Source organism: Narcine bancroftii, chromosome 10 (genome assembly GCF_036971445.1).
Source record: "Narcine bancroftii isolate sNarBan1 chromosome 10, sNarBan1.hap1, whole genome shotgun sequence".
Lineage (NCBI taxonomy): Eukaryota > Metazoa > Chordata > Chondrichthyes > Torpediniformes > Narcinidae > Narcine > Narcine bancroftii.
In genome coordinates this window covers 19,199,560-19,223,867 of record NC_091478.1, presented here as the reverse complement: position 1 = coordinate 19,223,867, position 24,308 = coordinate 19,199,560, and the positions used below count along the sequence as shown (strand labels likewise).

Here is a 24,308-nt window from a genome sequence, read left to right as displayed (position 1 = left end):
GGCGTGTTGAAGGAGTGGGAGAATCCCTGCCAATAAGCATTATGCACAGTAAGAACATGTGTGAATGTAGATAATGTGTCTCTCTTTGAAGTGCCCTCCTAAAGTGGTCAAATCGTCTTTGCACACCTTTGACTTTATAGTACAAGATGATGGTTAATCAAAACCGGCCCTCCATTTGTACCAGCATGCAGGAGCACTCCTGGTTCTGATTTTATTCTTGACTTTAGTCTTTGTTAGTTCCATATCATCACTGCAGAGAACCTCACTATATGGTGGTGGCAAATCTTTGGCGAGTCCTAAAAAATAACTAGCTAATTTAAAAAAAATTCTGCGGTTAAATTCACAGAATTTGGGGGAAAAATGCACATCTCTTCACTAGATCCTCCATATTACTGAATGAACAAGAATTAATTGGATTCTGCTGTGTATTTGGTAGATTCTGATTAAAATAAAGTACAAAACACACCAGAGGTGCATTGAAATGGTGATCAAGAAAGACCAATCGATTCACAAGGAGAGACAGAGACGCACAGGCCGGGCAGAAGAAATTAAAAAGGAGCGTTCACAGGACTTGGCGCTTTGCAGTCCAATCAAATTGCGATTCATTAGCAGGAATAAATGAAAGTGAAGGAGGCTCATTGTTGGAGTGGCCAGTGTAGGAATGGAGAATTAGAGGCTTTGTCTCGAGAGGCTTCGACGAGCAGAGGCTGAGGATGTGCTACAGGTACAGATAAGGTCCGTTAAGATCTTTACTTAATAACTCAGGGTAGGTAGTGGCGATGGCAGCCAGGGAAGTGGTATGCTCCGATTGCAGCATGTGGAAAATCTGGGATAGCACACAGCTTCTTTCAGAGCATGTTAGGGAACTGAACCTGGAGCTGGATGAACTCTGGATCATTTGGGAGGGAGATAGGCAGAAGCGATAAGGAGTCAATTACGCCCAAAAAGCAAGAGACAGGTAACTGTTAGGAGAGGGAAGGGGTAGAGACAATCAGTGCAGGGCACCCCTGTGGACGGACCACTCAACAATAAGTATACTGTTCTGGATACTTTTGTGGGTCGGGGGGGAGAAATGATTTACCTGTGACAAGTTATTGTGATCAGGTCTCTGGCACAGAGTCTGGCCCTTTGGCTCAGAAGGGAAGGGGAGAAGGAGAACAATAGTGATAAGGTTTTCAATAGGGGGATAGTTAGGAGTTTCTGTGAATAAGATTGACACTTCCAGATGGTATATTGTCTCCCAGATACCAGGGTCAGGAGTATGACAAATCAAGTCCACCACATTCCCAAACAGAGGGTGAGCAGTCAAAAGTCATGGTTCATGTTGGTACCAATGACATGGAGAGGAAAAAGGATGAGGTCTTGAAGAGGAAATAAAGAGAAGCTAAAAAAAAATAGGATCTCAAGTGTGGTCATCTCTGGATTGCTACCAGTGCCGTGCACCATTGAAGGCAGGAATAGGAAATTATGGCTGAAGGGCTCATGCAGAGGCAGGGATTCAGATTCCTGGATCATTGGGATCTCTTCTGGGGAAAGTATGACCTGTACCAAAATGACGGCTTGCACCTGAATAGGAGAGGGACTAATACCCTGGTGACATGGTTTTCTGGAATTCTTGGGGAGGGTTTAAACTAGTTTGGCAGGGGGATGGGAACCAAAATGAGAGGGCAGTGAATAGGGCAGACACATTGTGTTGTGGGGAAGGATACGAAATCAATGGGACAAAAATACAAGTGTAAGATTGTGATGATACGACCACCAACCTACTGTAGCTGCAGGAAGACCACCTAAGGGGCTGACTTCACCTGGCCGGCTATCAATCAGCCAAGCTGAATAGATTCCCTAGGGGGCTGACTCCACTTGGCTGTCAATCAGCTGACCCGAATATAGACCTGAGCCGGCCCCTCCTGAGGTAGTCACATGGGGAGCCACCAAGGCATGAATTGCAGACTTTTACTGGAATACAGCCTGGGATACAGTCTTTCGAGTTTTGTGCTGCTACCTCAGCGCACCACAAAGATGAAGAATTTACTGGGTTATTTTGGAAACAAATTGAAAAAGGTGGTGAATACAAGACTGTAGGTTTTGTAGTTAAATGCCCACAGTATAAGTAATAAGGTTGATGATCTTGTAGAGCAGCTGGAAGTTGGCCAGTATGACATTGTGGCCATCACAGAGTGTGGCTGGAAGGTGACCACAGCAGGAACTAAATATCCTTGGATACACAGTGTATCAGAAGGACAGGAAGGTAGACAGAGGGGTTGGGGTGATTGTGTTGGTTAAAAATGGAATTCAGCCTTTGGAGACTTTGAATTGGAAGATATAAAATCCCTTGGGTAGGATTAAGAAACAGTAAGGGTAAAAATACCCTGATGGGAGTAATGAACAGGCCTCCCAACAGTTGCCAGGATGTGGTGTGCAAACTACAGAGGGAAATAGAGAAGGCGTGCAAAAAGGGCAATGTTACATTAGTCATGGGGGAATCTCAATGTGCAGGTGGACTGGGAAAACCAGCTTGGTCCTAAATCCCAAGAGAAAGAATTTATTGAATGTCTTCAGGGTGGCGTCTTCGAACACCTTGTGTTTGAGCCTACATGGCAATTTAGGAGTGGGTATCGTGTAACGAACCAGAGTTGATAAGGGAGCTGAAGGAAAAGAAGGCAGTGATTACAAAATGATAGAATTTGCCCTACCACACGATCAGAGTGGATAAACGTGTGCCACCGATAATACATCCATGCAGAAAAGTTCCATTTGCACTTCAAAAGCAACCAAAGGCAGAATTGGACAGGATGGAAAGCCTGGACGTGATTCAGAAGATAGATGATCAAATGGAGTCGGTGAGTTCACTCGTCGTTGTGGACAAAAAGAATGGAAAGCTTAGAATTTGCCTGTGTCCAAGAGAGAACATTTTAAGCTTCCACGACTGATTCCATCTGCATTGAATTCGCCCATCGTTATTGAATGAAGATCTACCGGGATCAATGCCTGAAGAGGGCGCACAAAATCAGTGAACCGGTGCGGACTCGAAAGGCCAACATGGCCTGTTTCCGCTCCGTAAATGGTTATATGGTTATGGTTATCTGAGAGGGATAAACTAAAATCAGAGGTGTCTATATACCAGTGGAATAAAGGGGACTACAGAAGTATGAGAGAGGAACTGACAAAAGCTAATTTGAAAGGCACACTTGCAGTGAGGATGGCAGAGAGTAATGGCTGGACTTCCTGTGCCAGGACAGGCATATTTCAAAACAGAATAAATATTTGAATGGGAAAGTGAAAATACAAAGCCAAAGGAAAAGCAAAAGAAAGGCCATACAAGGAAGCAAAAATTAATGGGAAGATAGGGGACTGGGAAACTTTTACAAAGTATATAGAAGGCATCTAAGAAAGTCATTAGGAAGAAAAAGATTAATTTGGAAATGAAGCGAGCAAATAATATCAAAAAGTATACTAAATGCTTTTTTAACTATATTAAGAGTAAAAAAGATGCAAGAGTAGATATAGGACTGATAGGAAATGACAATGGAGAAATTGTAATGGCAGAGGAACTGAATGAGTATTTTGCATTAGTCTTCGCTGTTGAAGATAGCTGTATAGTGGACTTTTAAGGGGGGGTCAGGGGAGGGCAGTCATGAGCACCAGAGTGTAGGTGTTTGTGAAGCTGAAAGGTCTAAGAGTAGTTAAGTCTCCCAGACCAGATGGAATGCACCCAGTGGTTCGAAAGAAGTAGCTAGAGAGATTGTTGAGGAATTAGTAAGGATCTTCCAAGAATCATGGCTCCAGAGAACTGGAAAATTGCAAAGGCCCCTCTGCTATTTAAAAAGGGAGGGAGGCAGCAGAAAGTAGATTATTTTGCCTTACATTGGGGGTTAAGAAGTTGTTGGAATCGATTGTCAAGGATGAGGTTATGGTGTACCTGGAGGTGCATGACAAGATAGGCCAAAATCATCAAGATTTCCTTCAGGGAAACTCTTGCCTGACCAATCTACTGCAATCTTTTGAGGAAACCACAAGCAGCCTAGACCAAGGACATGCGGTGACTGTTGGATATTTGGACTTTCAAAAGGCCTTTAACAAGGTGATGCTTCTTAACGAGATGAAAGCCCATGGAATTAGAGAAAAGATACTTGCATGGTTAGAGCATTGGCTGATCGGAGGAAACAGAGTAGGAATAAAGGGATTGTAGCGACTACTTCGGTAGAACTACTAAAGCAACACACATACACCAGGTTAGTCAACACAAGACTGTTTATTTGAGTTTTGCATGCTTCTTTTATATCCCTCCTGTCACAGGCTCCACTAGATGTCACTATGTGTTTGCCGTTGATCCGTGGGGCTGGCAGGTTTAAATTAAAGACGGCGGGGGCCCCACGCCCTCTAGAAGAAGGCACAGCAAACTAATGTGCTGTTACTCGGCACGCAGCATTGCGTGTGCGGTCCATTAACAGGTGAGGACCTAGTGGTCTGGCTTGCAGCTCCATGCGTTTGCTGAAGAGCCGCGCCGGTGGCAGTTCATGAAACCATGCTGTGCGTCCGCTTGGCCAGCTACACTGATCATATTTTAGTTGGCTACCAGTTCGCAATAATGTTTTACAGAGCTCATTGTTGGGGGTCACTTCTTTTTACATTGTATATTAATGATTTAGATTGTGCATTGAATGGCTTTGTGGCTAAATTTGCAGATACCACAAAGAGAGCTGGAGGAGCAGCTGGTGAGGGGGAAACAGAAGCTTAGACAGATGATGGGCAAAGAGGTGGCAAATGAAATACAATGTTGGAAAGTGTATGGTCATGCATTTTGGTAGAAGGATAAAAGGGCAGAATATTATTTGGATGGGGTGAAAATTCCAGATTCGGAGTCTTGGCTGTCCTTGTGCAGAATTCCCTATAGGTTAACCTTCAGATTGAGACGGTGGTGAAGAACGCGAATGCAATGACATTCATATCAAGAGGAACAGGATATAAGAGCAGGGATGTGATGTTGAGGCTTTATAAAGCACTGATGAGATCTCACTTGGAGTACAGGGTACAATTTATGGGTCCTTAGTTAAGAAAGGATCTGCTGGAATTGGGGAGGGAACGAGAAGATACACAAGAAGGATTCCTGGAATGAAGGGATTAGGATAGGAGGTATGTTTGACAGCTCTTGATCTGCACTCCTTGAAGTTTAGAATAATGAAGGGAGATTTCAAATGTTCAAATGGACAGAGTAGATGTGGCAAAGTTGTTTCCTATTTAGGGGAGCTTTGGACAAGAGGGCACATCTTTTGGATTAAAGGGCATCCATTTAAAATAGAGATGAGGAGGGATTTATTTTGCCAGAGAGTGGTGAACCTTTGGAAGATGCAACCCTAAATGACTGTGGAAGTCAGGTCGTTGGGTGTATTTAAGGCACTGATTGACAGGTATCTGAATAGGCAGGGTATCGAAGCTTATGGGGAGAAGGCAACATAGGGCTGAGTGGGAGGGTGGATCAGCTCATGATGGAATGTCAGAGTAGACTCAATGGGCCAAATGGCCTACTTCTGCTCCTATATCGTTCCACGTTAATTGGAACTGAGCTGGGAAATTTTCTTTTCTGTTCCAAGATATAATAATAATAAATAATAATGATGTAGCTAGCTGCTACAAGCTATGGCTCTGTGGAGCCTACAGTGCAGGAGAGGTTCTAGCTGTATGCAGGTTAGCTCAGAAAGAACACACTGTTCCCAGAAAGAATGACATGAACCCCACTTGAGTGTAGTTAACATTGAATTTTATTAGGCTCACAGCCTTGCTTTTATTCTCAAGCTGAGGGGGGGGGGGGGGTGGTCAAAACCCCTTCAGTGCTGATTGGTGCACTTGGGATCTGCTTTCCTTGATAGGCCAGTAAAGCTCCTTTAGTTGTGGTCAATTGGAGTGCAGTGCTCTGGGTCTTGTACAGCCTGCTGGATCATTGCCTTCCTCCTTCATTTTGTGAAGGGGCTGCTACAATAATATTATTATTGTATCAGATGGATGACCTACCTGTTTTGCAGAAGGCAAGTTCTTGTATGGTATATTTATTGTGACTCATGTTTGTGTAGTTACTTTTATTGTTTGTGCCCATTTTCCTTGAGAAGTTAATGGAGATGGGCTTTAATCTGAAAGTGTTGTAGTTCATTTGATATTATGGTCCTGCAAAGAGATGGGTTGAAGAATTGCAGGTCAATGATGTGGAGATTGCAGCTAAATGTTCATGTATTCTACTGGGTTGAGGACTTAAGATGTTACCTTTCTCCTATTGTCTTTCTCAATGAAGATTCTCAGGACTGGAGACCACATTGAAGCTAACTGCAGTAATCTGCATCAGTGCATCCAGCTGCCAGCCCATGTTGCAAAATTTTCTGGAACACCGTTTGGATGCACTCATCCAGAATAGTGCCTTACAGTGGTGAATGTGATCAAGAAGTGAAGTGCCCCAGTTACATACATAGAACTCGACCTCTGCCCTGCCTTGGTGTTGAATTGTTACTATAATTGATCCAATTAAATTAGAGGCCATTGCTAAAACCAGGATGTGTGAATGCTGAGAGATTTGGCATTGTTGAATTTCTTTTATTGCCCATTCCTGATTGCCCTCAAGAGTTGGTGGGTTTTTTTCACCTGCTGGACAGAAGCATGTGTTAGCTAGGATTTCGACTTAGCAACAGTGATGCATTTCTAAATCAAGAAGGTGTATGACCAGTTGGGGAAGCTGCAGGAGGTGATCTTCCCTTGTTCCCACTGCCTTTGATGTTAAATGGTAGAGATTGTTGGTTTAGGAGACTCTGTCAGAGGAGCCGAGACCATTTTATCTCTAACATCCAAAAGAGTTCTTCTGTAACATGACTACTATTTTATGGTAGCAAATAGATGATAGCTGGAACTTTTCCTTCCAAACCTGAATATTGTTCTAGTCCTACAGACTGACATGATCTGCTTAACTAAGACTAAGGTTTTCAACAATGTTGTGGACAATGTGAAGAGGTTCCAAATTCATCTGCAGTCATTAATCCCTTCATATCACAATTCATTTCCTTGTCTGTTTTATGCACAATTAGATGATCATCTGTTGATTCTTCACTGCCTGGGTTTAAGTTTATTTTCATCTGACTGTACATGTACAATAATTTGAAAGTGTTTCTCCAGACCATGGTGTGCCCGCGCATGCCCACACGCATGCATACACACAGTAATCTCATATACATGATAATATAAATAAATATATATATATGTATATAGATTTACATATATATTATTTTGGATTGATTTACTCGGTTGCAGGATACTGTTCATCAACCTCGCAGCCTGCGGGAAGAAGCTATTTCCCATCCTGGCAGACCTGATTTTGATGCCTCTGTACCTTCTTGATAGTAGAGGGTCAAATATACTCTGTGCTGGACAGAAAGTGTCCTCAATGATTCTTTGAGCCCTATTTAAGCAATGCTCCTGGTGAATGGCCCTGGGTTGCCGATGGTTTGGACTGAAATGTGCACGGCTGGAGAGGCTCCAGCAGCACTGGAGGTGAATCCATGGACACTCAGTGATTCTGCAGGAACTCTCTCTTGCTTCTCTTTTTCTGACTGTAAGGAATGTCGGGCAACTTCTGCTGATGGCAAATCTTTGTCTGCCTTACGGCAGACTAAACTCAATTTTGTATGCTATTACATCTGTTTTATTACATGACAAAAGAAAATTTTGAATCTTGAATGTCATCAATAGAGCAAAGTGATCTTCTCACTGGTAGAACCAGTGTTGCATATATTTCATAATTGAAACAAAGTCCACTATAGGGTGTATGGAATTGACAAATTGGGTATAGCTGAGTCAATATCAATATTGTAGACACATTTAATATTACCCAGGAAGGTAGATTAGCTTAAAATATCTTACTTTAATGCAAATGGTCAAAGTTAAAGTTAATGGCATGAAGTTTTGCGATGCCCTAATTGAAGTTAATTCAGACCCAACGCAGAATAACATTCTTTCTACTCTGCCTGGCATTGCTGCTTTCCGTTAAGCTTACATCAGCATCCATTGCTTCACAATAGTATTACATTTACCATGGCAGCTGTTCTGAATGAGATTTCTAGGCGGTCAGCATCTTTGTTACATTTCCCATTAAGGGCTAGAGATTTTCGATGAAGGAAGGAGAGATGCTGAATCCTACAGACCCAGTGACACGTACTGTATCTTCTTCTGCTGACATGGGAACAAGAATTATGCTGATTGAAAAATGGATCATTATATGCCCGGGTAGTGGCTTTGAACAAGCAATATTTGATCAAGTGCCCAGAATACTCTCTGTCCAATTTTCCTTTTCACTGACATCAGCAAATGCTCCACACTATTATTGACCCCCAAGCTCCAGGCACAATTCTCTTTGCTTTTCAGTCAGTGTGGCCAACTGACATATTGTAATAATGTGTTTGGAGTTACGTAAATGAAAAACATGATAATCAAATATTAATATTGGTCTTCCCACTATCCTTCATTTTAACTATTCAAATCTAAAGGAGAGAAGAGTTTTGCAAAGAGCACAAGGTTAGAGAGAGTTGATTTTTCAAAAAGCAGAATTATTTACTAGATTTGAAAAAAAAATGACAGAAACCATTAATGCAGCATAACTTCGTAACTAATTCTACTCGATTGTAAACTTCTCCATGTAGAGTTTACAGTTGAGGGAAGCACAAGATGCTGGAATGTCCAACGAATAAAGAAAAGCTGGAGAGTCTCAGCAGGTCGGGCTGCATCCACGGAGAGAAATGGTTAGTCAGGTTTTGGGTTGGGTCCAGAGCCCTCTTCATTTCTTTGGTCACTCAATTCACAGTTTGGGTTGCTGCTGGCCCAACTCGGGTCTTTTCTCTAGACCAGGTAGGTATTTTGCCCGGCACAGTTCCACCTTAAAGCAACTTATTGTCTTCGAATCATTTGCAGGTGCTCCTGAATGACAAGTTGTGATAGGAATGCAATGTTTTCTTCCAATCTAACAACAGAATGCAGAGCACCTCCAATTAAAGATGAAAGGCTGGAATTCAAGCAGTTCTGCACCTGAGTGCTGGTAATTACTGTCACACACATCAGAAAGTTGAGGACTTCTGCATAAAGGCAGATGGACTGTGTTGTGTGTGCACTCACACAATTAAGACTCGGAGACGTGATGCTTTCTCATCCTTCCATTAGACTTGCATGGCTACTGACACACAGGGTTTTATATATATATGGAAGGGTGACATCATGACGTGGGCTTAAAGAGGGTGGGCTTAAACCCAATAGTCTGCACATGTTGGCCATTCTATGCCTGGCCTTAATTCACCCTGCTATGACAACCTGCAGCTACTGTTTGCTACTCGTTCTGTGGAATCTACCAGTGAATGAATTCCACTTTAGGCTTGGAGCAAAAGCTGTAGGCTCAGCCATTTCCATGACCTTAGGAGATGAAGTTATCTATGATGTAGCACACCACTCTTTTATTATCCAACTGTGATCAGACGTGCTACCCTAACGCTACCACGACTCCAGGATCCTCAAAGGTCTGTCTGCCCTACTGAAGAAACATGTTGCTTTACACTATGCGACTGTGAATATTCATCAATTTATCCTTTTATAGTTATTATCTCTGCTCAGTCTCGTGGTTCATTCTCTTAATTTAATTCATGTTTATTATTTGTTTGTATGTTGCCAGTAAATATTTGATTGCATCCTACATTGTACATGTGTTTGACATTAAATTCTCATCCTCATTTTGGATGTGGGAGATATATTGTCCCCTGTTCTTTGAAATGACACTTTAGCACTGTATCTTTTACATCTACCTGAGAGAGGAGACAGGATGGCATGAACTCTTCTTTTGAATGAAAGCTCTCTAGCAGTGCAGCATTCCTTCAGTGGGGCACTGCAAATTCCAGTTGAAGGTCAGTTCAACCTCATGTTCATGGAGGGATTTAGACTGTGTCATTACTGAGAGATTCTATTGGGACCAGAAATTATATCAGCTGAAGGCAAGAAATGGTCGTCAAGCCGCGTTTATTTGTCGTTCATACCATAAACCTTGTAGTGTACAGTGAAAACGAGATAGCGTTTCTCAGGACGGTGGAGCTGGTTATTTACGATAAATTACATGAGAAACTTTTTAATAAATATCATGTTACATAAGCTAACCCTGTGTACCCCGGAGTTCAGAAACCTCACATCTTGGGGGAGAAAGCTGCTTTGCAATCTGGCCGTGAGGGCCCAAACCTCTTTCTGGATGGCAAAGGGAGAACAAATTGCAGGAGGGGTGTGTGGAGTCCTTCACAATGTTTGTAGTGCTCCGCAAACAACAGGCATTATAAATGTCCATCATGGCAGGCAATGATCCCCTCAGCAGACCTTACTATCGCTGCAGGGACTTGCATTCTGAGATGGTACAGTTCCCGAACCAGGCAATGCATCCACTGTAGAATGTAGTGAGGGCAGAGGGTGGAAGCTGGACTTTCCTCAACCTCCACATGAAGTAAAGGCATTGTTGGGCCTTCTTAGCAATGGATTTGGTGTCGGGGGACCAGGAGAGATACTCCGCCAGGTGCACACCAAGGAATTTGATGCTCTTGACTAACTCGACAGTGGAACTGTCAATGGTCAGCAGAGAGTGGTCCCCCGGGCTTTCCTGAAGTCAACCACCATCTCCTTTGTTTTGTTTACGTTCAGGTGTAAGTTGCTGTTTCTGTACCAGTGATTGCACCTCCTCTCTGTAAGCTGGATCAGTTCGAGCTGATGAGCCCCACCACGGTCATGCAGTCAGTGAACTTGATGATGTGGTTAGAACTGTGTCTCGCTGCACAGTCGTGGGTCAGCAGGGTAAACAGCAATGGGTGAACGTGCAGCCCTAGGGGGGGGGCCCCATGCTCAGTGTGATGGTGTTCGACATGCTGATGACTGAGGTCTTCCAGTCAGGAAGTTGTGGATCCAGTTACAGAGGAAGGTGTTTAGGCCCAGCAGGTTCATCTTCCTAGTCAGGTGCTGTGGTATGCTTGTGTTGAATGCTGAGATGAAGTCTATGAACAGCATTCGAATATACGAGTCTTTATTTTCCAGGTGGGTGAGGACGAGGTAGAGCGTGGTGGCATTGGCATCGTCTGTAGATCGGTTAGGATGGTACGCAAACTGCAGGGGGTCCAGTGAGGGGGGCAGCTGATCTTGATGGGCTCCATGACTAGCCTCTCAAAGCACTTCATGATGGTGGACGTGAGTGTGACCGGACGGTAGTTGCTAAGACAGACACCGAGGGCACAGTGAAGATAGTGGCAACCTTGAAGCATGTTGATACCACAGTGCTGCTCAGGGAGACGTTGAATACTGTAAATCTGAACAGGAGTAAAACAACACGAAAATCTACAGAAACTATGACTGATGTAAAAAAAAACAAAGTTGGAGAAACTCAGCAGGTCAAACAGTGTACTTGGAATTCATCTAGGGAAGTGAATAGAGCAGTGGTTCATGTTGTGCTGGTACCTTAGATCCCTGAGGGGGGGCCAAACTGGGAGGCCTGGAACCGAAGCTGGAAGCCATGAGGTACAAGATGGCGGTGGAGGCAAGTAGAGAGGAAGGCAGCGAGGCATTGGAAGCGAGCCAGGGTGTGGATATGGCCATAACACCTGAGACCGGCAGATGGGGAGCAGTGAGAGAGATTCCCACGGAACTCCCTTCGGAGAGCAAAGGAGTTTTTGCAGATTAAGTACACTGTTTGACCTGCTGAGTTTCTCCAGGTTTGTGTTCTTACAACAAATCTGAACATTTCAGGCAATGTGACCTGATAATGCAAATTGTGCAATGTAGGGGTGGGGAGAGATAAAGATTGGCTGGAATACTAGGCTGGAAGAGGGAAGATCACAGTACCGTTCTGCTCCAACATGTGTAACTCAGTTGATCATACTTGAACCTCATTTGTATTTGCATCTAATTTTGTTAATTACAAGCTACTTTCACTTCACAACAGTTTTGGAACAGAAACAGACTCATTCCGTTGGACTTTCAACAGAAAATAAGAATGTTATTGTGAGCATTTCATCCCAGCAGGGCCCCAATTTATCAGGCGACATCCAGCTGAGATGAACTTCAGATCAATGCAGAAACGAGTCTATTATTCAGATTATGAATATTCATTGTCATTTTTACAGTCTGCCAGTATTTCAGTGGTGCCCAGTTGAAACCACAAGAGCTGCAGATGGAGAATGATAAAGCCATTGGGACTGAGTGAAGCTATCACTCAGTCACCAACAAGGTGAAACATCCACATTTAGGACATTGTTTATTAACAAGTCATGAGGAATTTGATACTTCATGTCCTGCTCTTTTTTTTAAATGTAGACACATGGCCTAGTAACAGGCCATTTCAGCCTTGAGTGCATGCCACCCAATTAACCTACAACCCCTGTACATTTTGGACAGTGGAAGGAAACTGGAGCCTCCGGGTAAAACCCACGCAGACACGGGGAGAATGTACGAACTCCTTACAGCCAGTGCCTGGTACATTTTGAATGATGGGAGGAAATCGGAGCCCACGGCGAAAACCCACACAGACAGCGCAGGATTTGAACCCTGGTTCCGATCGCTGGCGCTTTAAAGGCGTTGTGCTAACCGCTACTCCAACCATGCTGGCCACTGGTAATCAAAGTAGTACTGAAGAATATGATTAAATGCCTTCAGAATAGAGGGTTGGGCAGGAATCAGAATGCATTACCTGATACATGAAGATCTGCATTTATATAGCATCTCTTGCAATCTCATGCATGACATGCCTTAGAGCCAATGCAATGCTTCTTTCGAACTGTAGTCACTATGGTAATGGAGGAAATGCAGTAGCCAGATTTCATCCTTCATTTCCCACAAACAGCAAGGTTATAATAATCTAGTGTTATGTTTCCATGATGAGGGTTGATAGGAAAATATACTAAACAAGAGTGAAAGAGTCTGTACATCCATCCAAGAACATAGACAAGGCTTCCATTTAATGTTTTATCCATACAATAGAACCATCTCCAGTACAACTCTCTCCTCCTGTGTTACCATACAGGAGTATCGGCCCAGAATTTTGTACTCAAATCTCCGGAGTGGGACTTGAACTGACAAGCTATCAATTCAGTCAAGATTGCAACCAACTGGATAATTTTTGATGTGTTGAGATTTCAGGTGTAGGCCTTATCACTGTGATGGTGCCCAGTTGACCCATGGTTTTCAAGTAAAATACCAATCTCAGTACTTGAGATTGCTTCATGGGTAGTAAAATTATAGAGTCATTTAGGCATTTTGTGCACCTTGTTTACCTACGATTTACATTAATCCTATTCTAATTTTATTTTTTTCACATTCCCTCCAATTTTCCCCGACATTCTACCACTCACCTACACACTGGGGGCGAATGATTGCGGCCATTTACTGCAATTTTGGTCAGTGGGAAAAATTCAAAGTGACTGGAGGAAATCTAGTGAGAATGTACAACCTCTGCACCCACAGCACTGGAGGTCAGGATGAAACGTAAGTCACTTTCAGTTCTGCCACAGTGCCGCTCCAATACCATACAGACATGCAGCACGGCAACAGGCCCTTTCGGCCATGAGCCCAATTATACCCAATGGACCTTCAAGCCCTGGTACATTTTGAAGGATGGGAAGAAATCGGAGCCCACGGTGAAAACCCACGCAGACAGCACTGGATTTGAACCACGGTCCTGATTGCTGCCGAACCATTATGCTACATTACAGCTTATGGGGCAACCTGAATCGAGAGTGTGCGCAGCTCTATCAACAACGTACCGTGACAGTCACAGTGAGAATGTAACAAGCTAAGATGATCAAACTGAATTGGGTCGAGTTGGGATGTATCCACACCTCACATTCTGCTCCAGCAGCCTAGAATAATAAGAGCAGACTTTAATCTACTGAGAGAGTTCCAGTCATTCGTCTCTGAGCTGAGTAAATGCAGAACATCAGGACTGAAAGTGAAATGAAATTGTTCCGTTGCCCTCATGCCAATACAGTTGTGAACCTCATCATATATTTTATTTATGGAGCTGATTTTCATTTATGATGTTCTGCTCATATCTCTGCAGAAGTTTAGAGACTTGTCTGTAAATGTGAGGTGTGGATACATCCCAACACGACCCAATTCAGTTTGATCATCTTAGCTTGTTATATTCTCACTGTGACTGTCACGGTACGTTGGTAATAGAGCTGCGCACGTTCTCGATTCAGGTTGCCCCATAAGCTGTAGTGTAGCAAAGTGGTTCGGCAGCGATCAGGACCGTGGTTCAAATCCTGCGCTGTCTGCGTGACTTTTCTCCAATACATGTTGAGTAGTTTTCTAAGAGTTGATACTGGATAAGAAAGTTATGGTGGCATACTGTTTAAATGTCTGAATTAGTAATGCAGCAAGCCTCGACATAATGTAGCGGAGGTCCAAATTCCAACTTGGAAACTGGTAAATTTGAATTCTGTTAATTATAGAAATATTAAAATAATAAAAATGTTATTCTGTAAATGTGTACGAAATGACAATTTTCCATATAAGCCATTTGATTCATTAATGTCCTTTTTTTATAAGGAAATCTGGTGTCCTTTCTTAAATTTAAATTTTAAATTTAGATATACAGTGCAGTAATAGGCCCTATCAGCTGACGAGCCCGTGCTGCCCGATTGCATCAAATTATCCTACCTCTGGGTATGTTTTGACATGGGAGGAAACTGGAGCACCAAGGAAACTCGCACAGACACGGGGATAATGTATAAACTCCTTACAGACAGCGTCAGATTCGAACCCCGGTCCCAATCACTGGCGCTCTAACCACTTTGCTAACCGAGGTGCTAATGAACAATTTAAGGAACAAAATAATTTGGGCTTTACTAGCTCTTGACCTGGAGGCATGCTAATTCACTTTTTTTTTGCACTAAGATAACTGTAAATATCACTGGACAATGAAAAATTTTCTTCCTGAAGACTTATATTTTCTGAATTTTGAAAATCCAAAAGGATGGGAGGAAATCAGAGCCCACGGCGAAAACCCACGCAGACAGCGCAGGATTTGAACCACGGTCCTGATCACTGACGAACCACAATGCTACGCTACAGCTTATGGGGCAACCTGAATCGAGAACGTGCGCAGCTCTATCTCCAACGTACCGTGACAGTCACAGTGAGAATGTAACAAGCTAAGATGATCAAACTGAATTGGGTCGAGTTGGGATGTATCCACACCTCACATTCTGCTGCAGCAGAATGCATGAGTTTCCTTGGTGCTCCAGTTTCCTCTCATGTCAAAAATTAAAGTTTTCCTATCTCGTACCTTTTTCAGATATACCCTATTTTTGTGATTTTCTTTTCCTGTCATGTTTAAAGTCTAGCATACAAAATCATAAAATGCAACATGTCATTGAAAATTCATTTTCTGCATTTGCACTTGGACCTTTTCCCCTGCTGATCTTGGTGCAGTCAGTTACGAACATGGTGGAAGATTTCAATGGTAACCCTAGAAAATCAGAATCAGGGCAACTGGAATCCATCAATTCTGGCTGACTATTGTTGGATATAGACACGAGAGGCATCAGAAATTTTCTTTGGGTTTAGCTGGAAGTAGTCTATCATACTCCCCAATTTCTTTTCAGGAAATAAACCTTTTGGGGAAAAAAATGTATATTTATTGACTCTTTTTAATTCAAAGAAGATTGTAGATTTTTAAATTTGTTTTTGTAGTTTTCTTGCACAAAATGAATTTTGGAGATTGTGCATATGATAATAAACTCATTACTATGATTCTAACTGCCTGGAGAAATGACAGGCAAGCAACAAGTTCAGATGAATTCATGGATGGAAGCTAAAAATTCTTGCCAAGGCAGCAATGCTAAAACCCTAATGTTGAATAAAAGATGAGGTGAGTTCCTTTGGGAGATATCACAGGAATATTTATATGTTCATTGAAAAAATGCAATTTAGAAAAAAATCGATAGGTAATGTACAAGCCTCTGTCTAATCATCACTTTCTTTTAAAGCAGCATTGCAAACAGCTTGAGAGCATCAGTACGATCTGCATCTACCTTCCCAAACTTCATTTACAAAAGGGTATGTAACTTAAAGGCAACCTGTTGTTCAATCGCGAGAAAACCTATCTGAATAACATTCACTTCCCCAAGTATGTGCCACACATTGTCACAAAATCTCTCTGCATTCTAGCCCGAAAGGGGACTTGCCCCATTGGATGTTGAACCATCGTGCTATGTTTTGCTATTTTGTGGTCCTCTCTCTCACATCCGCCCCTTATCTAGGAAGGATTGGAATTTAGGATAGACATTTCATCCCCTTTGCAATCTCCACTTCATTCTCCATAAACAATGCATGATCCACAACTGGTGACTTGTTTTATTTGAATGTATGAGGACTGATTCCTTTTTGAGATATGCTATACTTTGGCAGAAGTGAGAGTAAAGTTGCTTTCAATTGTAAATGTTTCAAAGACTGAGGGATAGAGATTTGAAAACATGGGGAAAATATACTAAAGAGAAGAATCTTTTTTTTTTAATTAGGGAGCTGCTCAGATTTGGGATACATTACCTGTGTGGATACTGGGATCAAAATGAATCAGTCATCATCAATTGGTGGGAAATTGGTCGGTGTGGGGGAGAATAATTTATGAGGCTCTGGGGAAGCAACAGGAGAAGAGGGCTGATGAGATTTCTCAACTAGGAGAGGCATTGACTCAATGGGCCAAAGAGCCACCCTCTGATTCATAACATTTCTGATTTGATAGGATTAAGGTTGCAGGACAACATTACTGTAGGGGCAACATCCCATCTCTTGCCCAAACCAAGTGAAGATTGGTGGAAACCCATGGTTTAAACGGTTGATTTTAGCCTTGTTCTTGGATTCCCCAAGCATCCGACTAAGGTTTGAGTTACATTGGGCCAATCCATGAACTTTTAAAATTAACAACATCTTGGCACACCACTTCCCTTTGATGAAGGTCTGGAATATGAAAAGGGCACCATGGTTAGTGTAGAGGCCTTATTAAAGACACTGCCTTTTTTTGTGCACTATTTTTAAACATTTATTGTTGTCAGGAGGTTTATATGAATGTTTGCACCACGATGCTGCTGTAAAATAACGAATTTTGTGACTTGTTCATGAGAATAAATTTTGATTCTAATTCTGCTTTAGTGTAACGGTTGGTGCAACGCCATTACACCTCCAGCAATCTGGATTCGAATCCGGTGCTGCCTGTAAGGAGTTTGTACATTCTCCCTGTGTCTGCTTGGGTTTCCTCTGGGTGCACTGGTTGCCTCCCACCCTTGTAGGTTAATTGGTGTATTTGGGTGGCAAGGGCTTGTGGACCATAAGGGCCTGTTACTGCGCTGTATGTCTACATTGAAAATAAATCCAGACCAATGTTAGTCAGATGTGATAAAACAGGCAAATTAATAGTTTTTGTGATAAATTGTATTTGAATTAAGCTACACTTAATTTGAAATCAAATTTGTTTCATGCTCTTATACATGGCATAATGAAATCAAAGAATAAAGAGAAATCAAAGAGAAGCTTGAGGAAGTCAGCAGGTCAGGCAGCATCCACAGAGAGAAATAGACTATCAACGTTTTGGGTTATAGTCACAGAGTTATACAGCACAGAGCAGGCCCTTCAGGCCATCTTGCCTGTGCATTCCAAGTTTTGCATTCTGGGCTAGTTCAATCTGTTGGCATTTGATCCATATCCTTCTAAAGCCTTCCTATCCCGGATTGGCAATGCAAGTACTGGGGAATGATGAAGGCTGCAGAAGGTAGCAAACATAGCCAGGTCCATCGCAGGCTCTGACCTCCTATCCATTGCAGACATCCACTTGAGGTGCTGCCTCAAACAGGCAGCCAAAGTAAAGATAAATTTATACTATAGGATGCAATGAAAGCTTTCATCAGAGGGCAGAAAATAAGTTATGTAACTAAGATGAAGAAGGACTACAATCGGGAAATAGAACAGCTGGAAAGGGAAATAATAAGTACAGAAAAAGAACTAGCAACAAGGGAAGATACAACAAAAAGAAGAGAATTGGTGGACAAAAAAATAAAATATGAAACGCTACAAAAGGACAAGGTGGAGAAGAACATAATGAAGACAAAGCAGAAGTATTACGAGCTAGGAGAAAAAACGCACAAAATACTAGCTTGGCAGCTTAAAACAGAACAAACTAAAAGAATGGTATTGGCATCAAGGAAAAAGGACAAACAAATTACATTTAACCCAACGGAGATCAATGAAAACTTCAAGGAATTCTATGAGCAATTATATCGAACTGAGAATGAAGGGAAAGAAGACAAAATAGATGAGTTTCTAGCTAAAATTGAACTACAGAAATTGCAAGAAGAGGAACAAAACAAATTAATAAAATAATTTGAAATAGAGGAAATACAGGATATATTAAAAAAAACTATCGAACAATAAAATGCCGGGAGAGGACGGACTCCCAATAGAATACTATAAAACATTTAAAGACTTATTAATTCCTTCTCTCCTGGAAGTAATGAACCAGATTGAAGAAATACAAAACATGCCAGATTCATGCAAAACACCAATAATTGCAGTAATACCAAAGACGGGGAAAGATCCACTAACACCAGCATCGTATAGACCAATATCTCTACTCAACTCAGATTATAAGATAATAGCTAAACTATTAGCAAACAGATTGGCTGACTGTGTACCAAAAATAGTAAAATGAGATCAAACTGGATTTATTAAGAAAAGACAAACAACAGACAATATCTGTAAGTTCATTAACTTAATTCATGCAGAACAAGAAAACAAGATGCCAACAGTGGCGGCTGCCTTAGATGCAGAGAAATCCTTTGACAGAGTAGAATGGAATTATTTATTCAAAGTACTACAGAGGTTCAACCTACCAGAGAAATATATTAATAGGATTAAAGCATTATATAAGGGACCATTGGCGAAGGTGACAGTAAATGGATATATATCAAACCAATTTAAATTAAGCAGGTCAACTAGGCAGGGATGTCCACTATCTCCCTCACTGTTCATGTTAGCTATAGAACCCTTGGCAGAACTGATAAGAACATAAAATAAAATAAGAGGGATAAAAATAAAAGAGAAGGAATATAAAATCAGTCTGTTTGCAGATTACATCATAGTATACTTAACAGAACCAGAATTATCAATAAAAGAATTACATAAATTGAAGGAATAAGGAGAAATATCAGGGTACAAGATCAATGCAAATAAAAGTGAAGCGATGCCAATGAATAATGCGGATGTCACAAAGTTTAAGAAAGAATCACCATTTAAATGGCAAACACAAGCAATCTGATACCTAGGTATTCAACTAGATAATAATCTAGGCCATCTATACAAATTAAATTATCAGCCATTAATGAAGAAATTACAAGATGACTTAGAACATTGGAAAGATTCACCACTAACACTGATAAGAAGGGTAAATTGCATTAAAATGAATATCTTCCCAAAGATACAATATACCTATTTCAATCGTTACCAATTCACCTAACAGAGAAATTCTTCAAGGAGCTAAAGAAAATAATAAGAAAATTCTTATGGAAATGGGGGAAACCGAGGATAGCACTAGATAAATTAACAGAATGGTACAAAGGGGCTTACAGCTACCAAACTTTAAGAATTATTATAGAGCAGCACAATTAAGATACCTATCAGATTTTTATCAAACAAGGGAAAAACCAGATTGGACCAGATTAGAGCTAGATAAAATAGGGGAGAAGGTACCTGAACATATACTATATAAGTGGGATGAAAACCATCTGCTCAACATTTGGAAGAAGATTCACGTAGAAAGGAAAAAAACAAATGATCAACTACCAAAATTAATATTGATGCAAAATCAACTAATCCCTTTCACAATAGATAACCTTTCCTTTAGAGAATGGGAGAGAAAAGGGATTAAAAGAATAGAAAATTGTTTTTCAGGAAATAAATTATTATCTTTTGAACAAATGAAGTACAAATATGGTATTACTCATGGTACAATGTTTGCATACCACCAACTGAAAACCTACTTGAAAGACAAATTGGGAAGCAGGCTGAGATTACCAGAAGGAAGCAGCTTTGAGTATGTGATTACAGACACAATGATAATTAAAAGATTTATAACAAACATGTACATCAAACTGCAAGAGAAAGAGAACGAGGAAACAAGCTGTAAACGCAAACTAAAGTGGGAACAAGATCTAAACATAAAGATAAAGAATGAAACATGGGAAAAGCTATGCTCTGGAACTATGAGAAATACAATAAACACGAGGTTACACATGATACAATATAATTGGTTACACAGACTATACACCACACCCCAAAAGTTAAATAAATGGGACCCAACAGTATCAGATAGATGTTTTCGCTGTAAGAAGGAAACGGGAACAACAGTACATGCAATTTGGGCATGTGAGAAAGTGGAAAAGTTTTGGGAAGATCTAAATCGGGTATTAAATAAAATCACAAAAAATAACATACCAAAAAATCCAGAGATCTTTCTTCTAAGTAATATAAGAAGTAAAGAACTTGGCCTCGATTTGGATGAAGCACAAAAAAGATTTATTATGATAGCCTGAGCTGTAGCCAAAAAATGTATAATGTCAACCTGGAAATCAGAAGATTGCCTGAGAATACAGCAATGGTACATAGAAATGAATAAATGTATTCCATTGGAAAAAATAACATATAATTTAAGAAATAACATCACAGTATTCGAACAAATTTGGGAACCGTACAAGGATCACAACAGAGAGAGCTTACCGTGGACCTCCACCACCTAAAATGACAGAATGAGAAGAAGACGAAATGAATTGACCCAGTGTGTAAAAGTAGATGACACTATTTTCTTGTTTATTTTCATTGTGTGATGACATTGTTTAATGGGTTTAATACATTAATACATTAATGTATTAATGTATTAATTGTTTAATATATGTTGAATGTTTAGTGGGTGGGGAGTGTAAGGTAAAACATCATGAGATGGGAATGTGTAGGGAGTTACCCTGTACAGGGCAGTAACAAGAAGGGGAGGTGTCCTTGTACTCCTGTTAGGTAAAACATCATGAGATGGGACCGGAGAAGGAGTCACCCAGTACTAAGGAGTAACAGAATGCATCCTTGTACTTACAAGATAAGAGAGACATTGATGGATTGAGAGGCAGGAAGCTAGCAGGGAAAGGATAGCAACAGTTTTAGTCATTGGACAAGTAATGATATGATGATGTTCTAAACATGTATCCAAGGGTATAAAAAATCACCATTTTGCTGATAACGGCAGAATGCATTCTCCGACTAACTTGTTAGTCGCAAGTGTTACAATCCGGTAATAAAGAACAAAGAACCCTGATTTCGACTCAGCCTGGTGTTTGTCTCACTCATTCATGAACAAAGCAGACCTAACAGGAGGGGAGTGGGAAGGAGGGAGGGAAGGGAGTGGGGATAAAGGGGAGAAAATGACACTGTGTATATTCAAGAGGGAAATGTTTATGTGCATTTTGGTCAATATGGTTCATAGTGTGAAAAATAAAAAAAAATTTTTAAAAAGCAGGCAGCCAACATCACAAAGGACTCCTATCGCCTGGTCACACTGTTCTCACAGGCAGAAGGCACAGAAGCCTGAAAACCTTGGTACACTAATTGTGAACTGTCTACACTATTGCATCATCCCTAACATCGAAGTACTCGAGATGGCAGAGGCCGACAGCATTGAATCCACGCTGTTGAAGATCCAACTGAGCTGGATTGGTCACGTCTCCAGAATGGAGGACCATCGCCTTCCCAAGATCGTGTTATATTGCGAGCTCTCCACTGGCCATCGTGTCAGAGGTGCACCAAAGAAGAGGTACAAGGACTGCCTAAAGAAATCTCTTGGTGCCTGCCACATTGACCACCGCCAGTGGGCTGATATCGCCTCAAACCGTGCATTTTGGCGCCTCACAGTTCGGCAGGCAGCAACCTCCTTTGAAGAAGACCGCAGAGCCCACCTCACTGACAAAAGACAAAGGAGGAAAAACCCAACACCCAACCCCAACCAACCAATTTTCCCCTGCAGCCGCTGCAACCGTGTCTGCCTGTCCCGCATCGGACTTGTCAGCCACAAACGAGCCTGCAGTTGACGTGGACATTACCCCTCCATAAATCTTCTTCCGCGAAGCCAAGCCAAAGACACTATTGCATGCCATGCTTTTTGCACTCGGATTACTGTGAATGTTTATTATCCATCTTACGTATTCATTATTTCTTTTAATTTAATTCAATTATCTTGCTTTTATCAATTTTCTTTACAAGTACCTGTTTGGTGGCAGCAAATAAGAATTTTGGCCATGTATACATTGTACAATGTGTATGACAATAAACATTATGATTTATTAATGTCTTTTGAACATCAATATCATACATGCTTCTACAGCTTTCTGTAGTTTCCTCAGGTTAGATTTTAAAAGAGTCCGAACTTAAAGCATTCCCTTCATTTGCTCAAGATTTCAGCATCTACAGCTTCTTATTTTCAACAAAGAGGATAATACTGCAGGTCCCCCTCCCCCCCCCCCCCCACCCCCCCCGCTTAGAATAGTCCAACTTACGATTTTTTGGGGAGTTACAATGGCTTGAATCCATGCTTTCAGTTTTGAATTCCGATCTGTTCCCGTGCTTGTGATATGCGATGCGCCACTCTCTCACGATGCTGGGCCTCATGCAAGATTATCGAAAAGCATTCTTCATGCCCAGAGTGCTTTCAGATGTGAACGTTAATTTTTTTTCCCTATGTATTGAAAATTTAATTATAGAAAAAAAATGGTAGGTGCTGTATTCTTTCTCGACTTACGATTTTTAGACTTAGGATGGATCTGCCAGAACATAACCCCATTGTAAGTTGAGGAGCATTGTGTGCTAAATTGTGGCATCTTATGAAGATACAGCACTTTTAATGAATAATTATATTGACATGTTCAAATGAACAAAATAAATACCATACATGCTATTTTGGACAAGGTTCACAGGCAAATGGGGAATTGCTGATACAGTGGAAACTTTGCAAAGCCAGTTTTAATGAATTGGAATGCTTTCCGAATGGCTAAAATATGTCAACTCACTTTGCAGAGAAACTATTTCATGCCTGGATCAAAGAAAGGCAGAATCAGAATCTGAATTTATTGTCGTGAACATGTCATTAAATTTGTTGTTTTGCTCTGACAGAGTAGAATGGAACTATTTAAAGTATTACAGAGGTTCAATTTACCAGAAAAATATATTAATTGGATTAAAGCATTATATTATTGGCGGTGAGCGGGAGGTTTGAGCTAGTGGAGTTGTTCTAGTGAACTGGTGTGGACTCGAAAGGCCATTATGGCCTGTTTCCGCTCCGTAAATGGTTATATGGTTATGGTTATATGGTGGCAGCTATAAATTATGTCAAAAATAAATAAATAGTTCAAGAAAGTAAAGTGTGGTTCATCCACAGTTCAGGAATCTGATGGGAGAGGGGAAAAAGCTGTCCTTGTGCTGTTGGCTTCTGTGCCTCCTTCCTGATGGTAGCAGAGTGAAGAGGGCATAGCCTGGCTGGTGGGGGTCGATGAGGATCGAGGCTGCTTTCTTAAGACTTCACTTTCTGTAGATGTCCTCGATGGATCATGATAATAAGAAGTTTGCTAACCAGAAGGCATGGATCTAGGAACCCAGTGGGATGGTGACAAGATTTATATTTCCTTGGCCAACATTGGGCTGCCTGGCAAGATGCCGGGGGCAGAGTTTCAACAGCGACTTCAGAGGGGAAGTGTATACAAATCTGAAGGCAGTGCCGTGGGGTGGGAGCAGGGAAAGAAAGAGCTGACACAAACCTGAGGGCCCAAAGGGAACTCTATCTTGAGCAATATTCTCTCACCCACAATTCAGGGGCATTAGCATGGAATTCTGAGACTCAGATATTGATTACGCTAGACAACAAAGATTTTTCTTCCTGAACACTTTTGGGTGGATTTTATGGATTTTGGGCTGTTGATCATGAAAATCTCCTTAAAACGTTCCTAGCATGTGCTGTTTTGACAATGTAGCCTATTTTTGTGGTTTCCTGTCATATTTTCCTGTCACATCCAGCTGATTGGCAACAAGCTTCAAGCATACAAAACCATGAAGTACGACACGTCAATTGAAAATTAATTTTCTGCATTCGCACTTGGGCTTCTTCCCTGCTGATCTTGATGCAGTCAGTGACGAGCCTGGTGAAAGCTTTCACCAGGACATTGTGACCCAAGGAAAAGTGGTATCAGGAT

General features: G+C 41.4%; 1 long non-coding RNA gene across 2 annotated transcripts in view; it reads left to right on the top strand.

Annotated features, from left to right (window-relative positions):
* The first annotated feature begins 16,029 nt into the window (after nucleotides 1-16,029).
* LOC138743905 (uncharacterized) overlaps nucleotides 16,030-24,308 on the top strand; it is a 179,209-nt gene continuing 170,930 nt past the window's right edge. For both annotated transcript variants that reach the window (XR_011345108.1, XR_011345107.1), the window contains exon 1: nucleotides 16,030-16,095. This is a non-coding gene — a long non-coding RNA (uncharacterized lncRNA). The remainder of the gene's footprint in view (nucleotides 16,096-24,308) is intronic.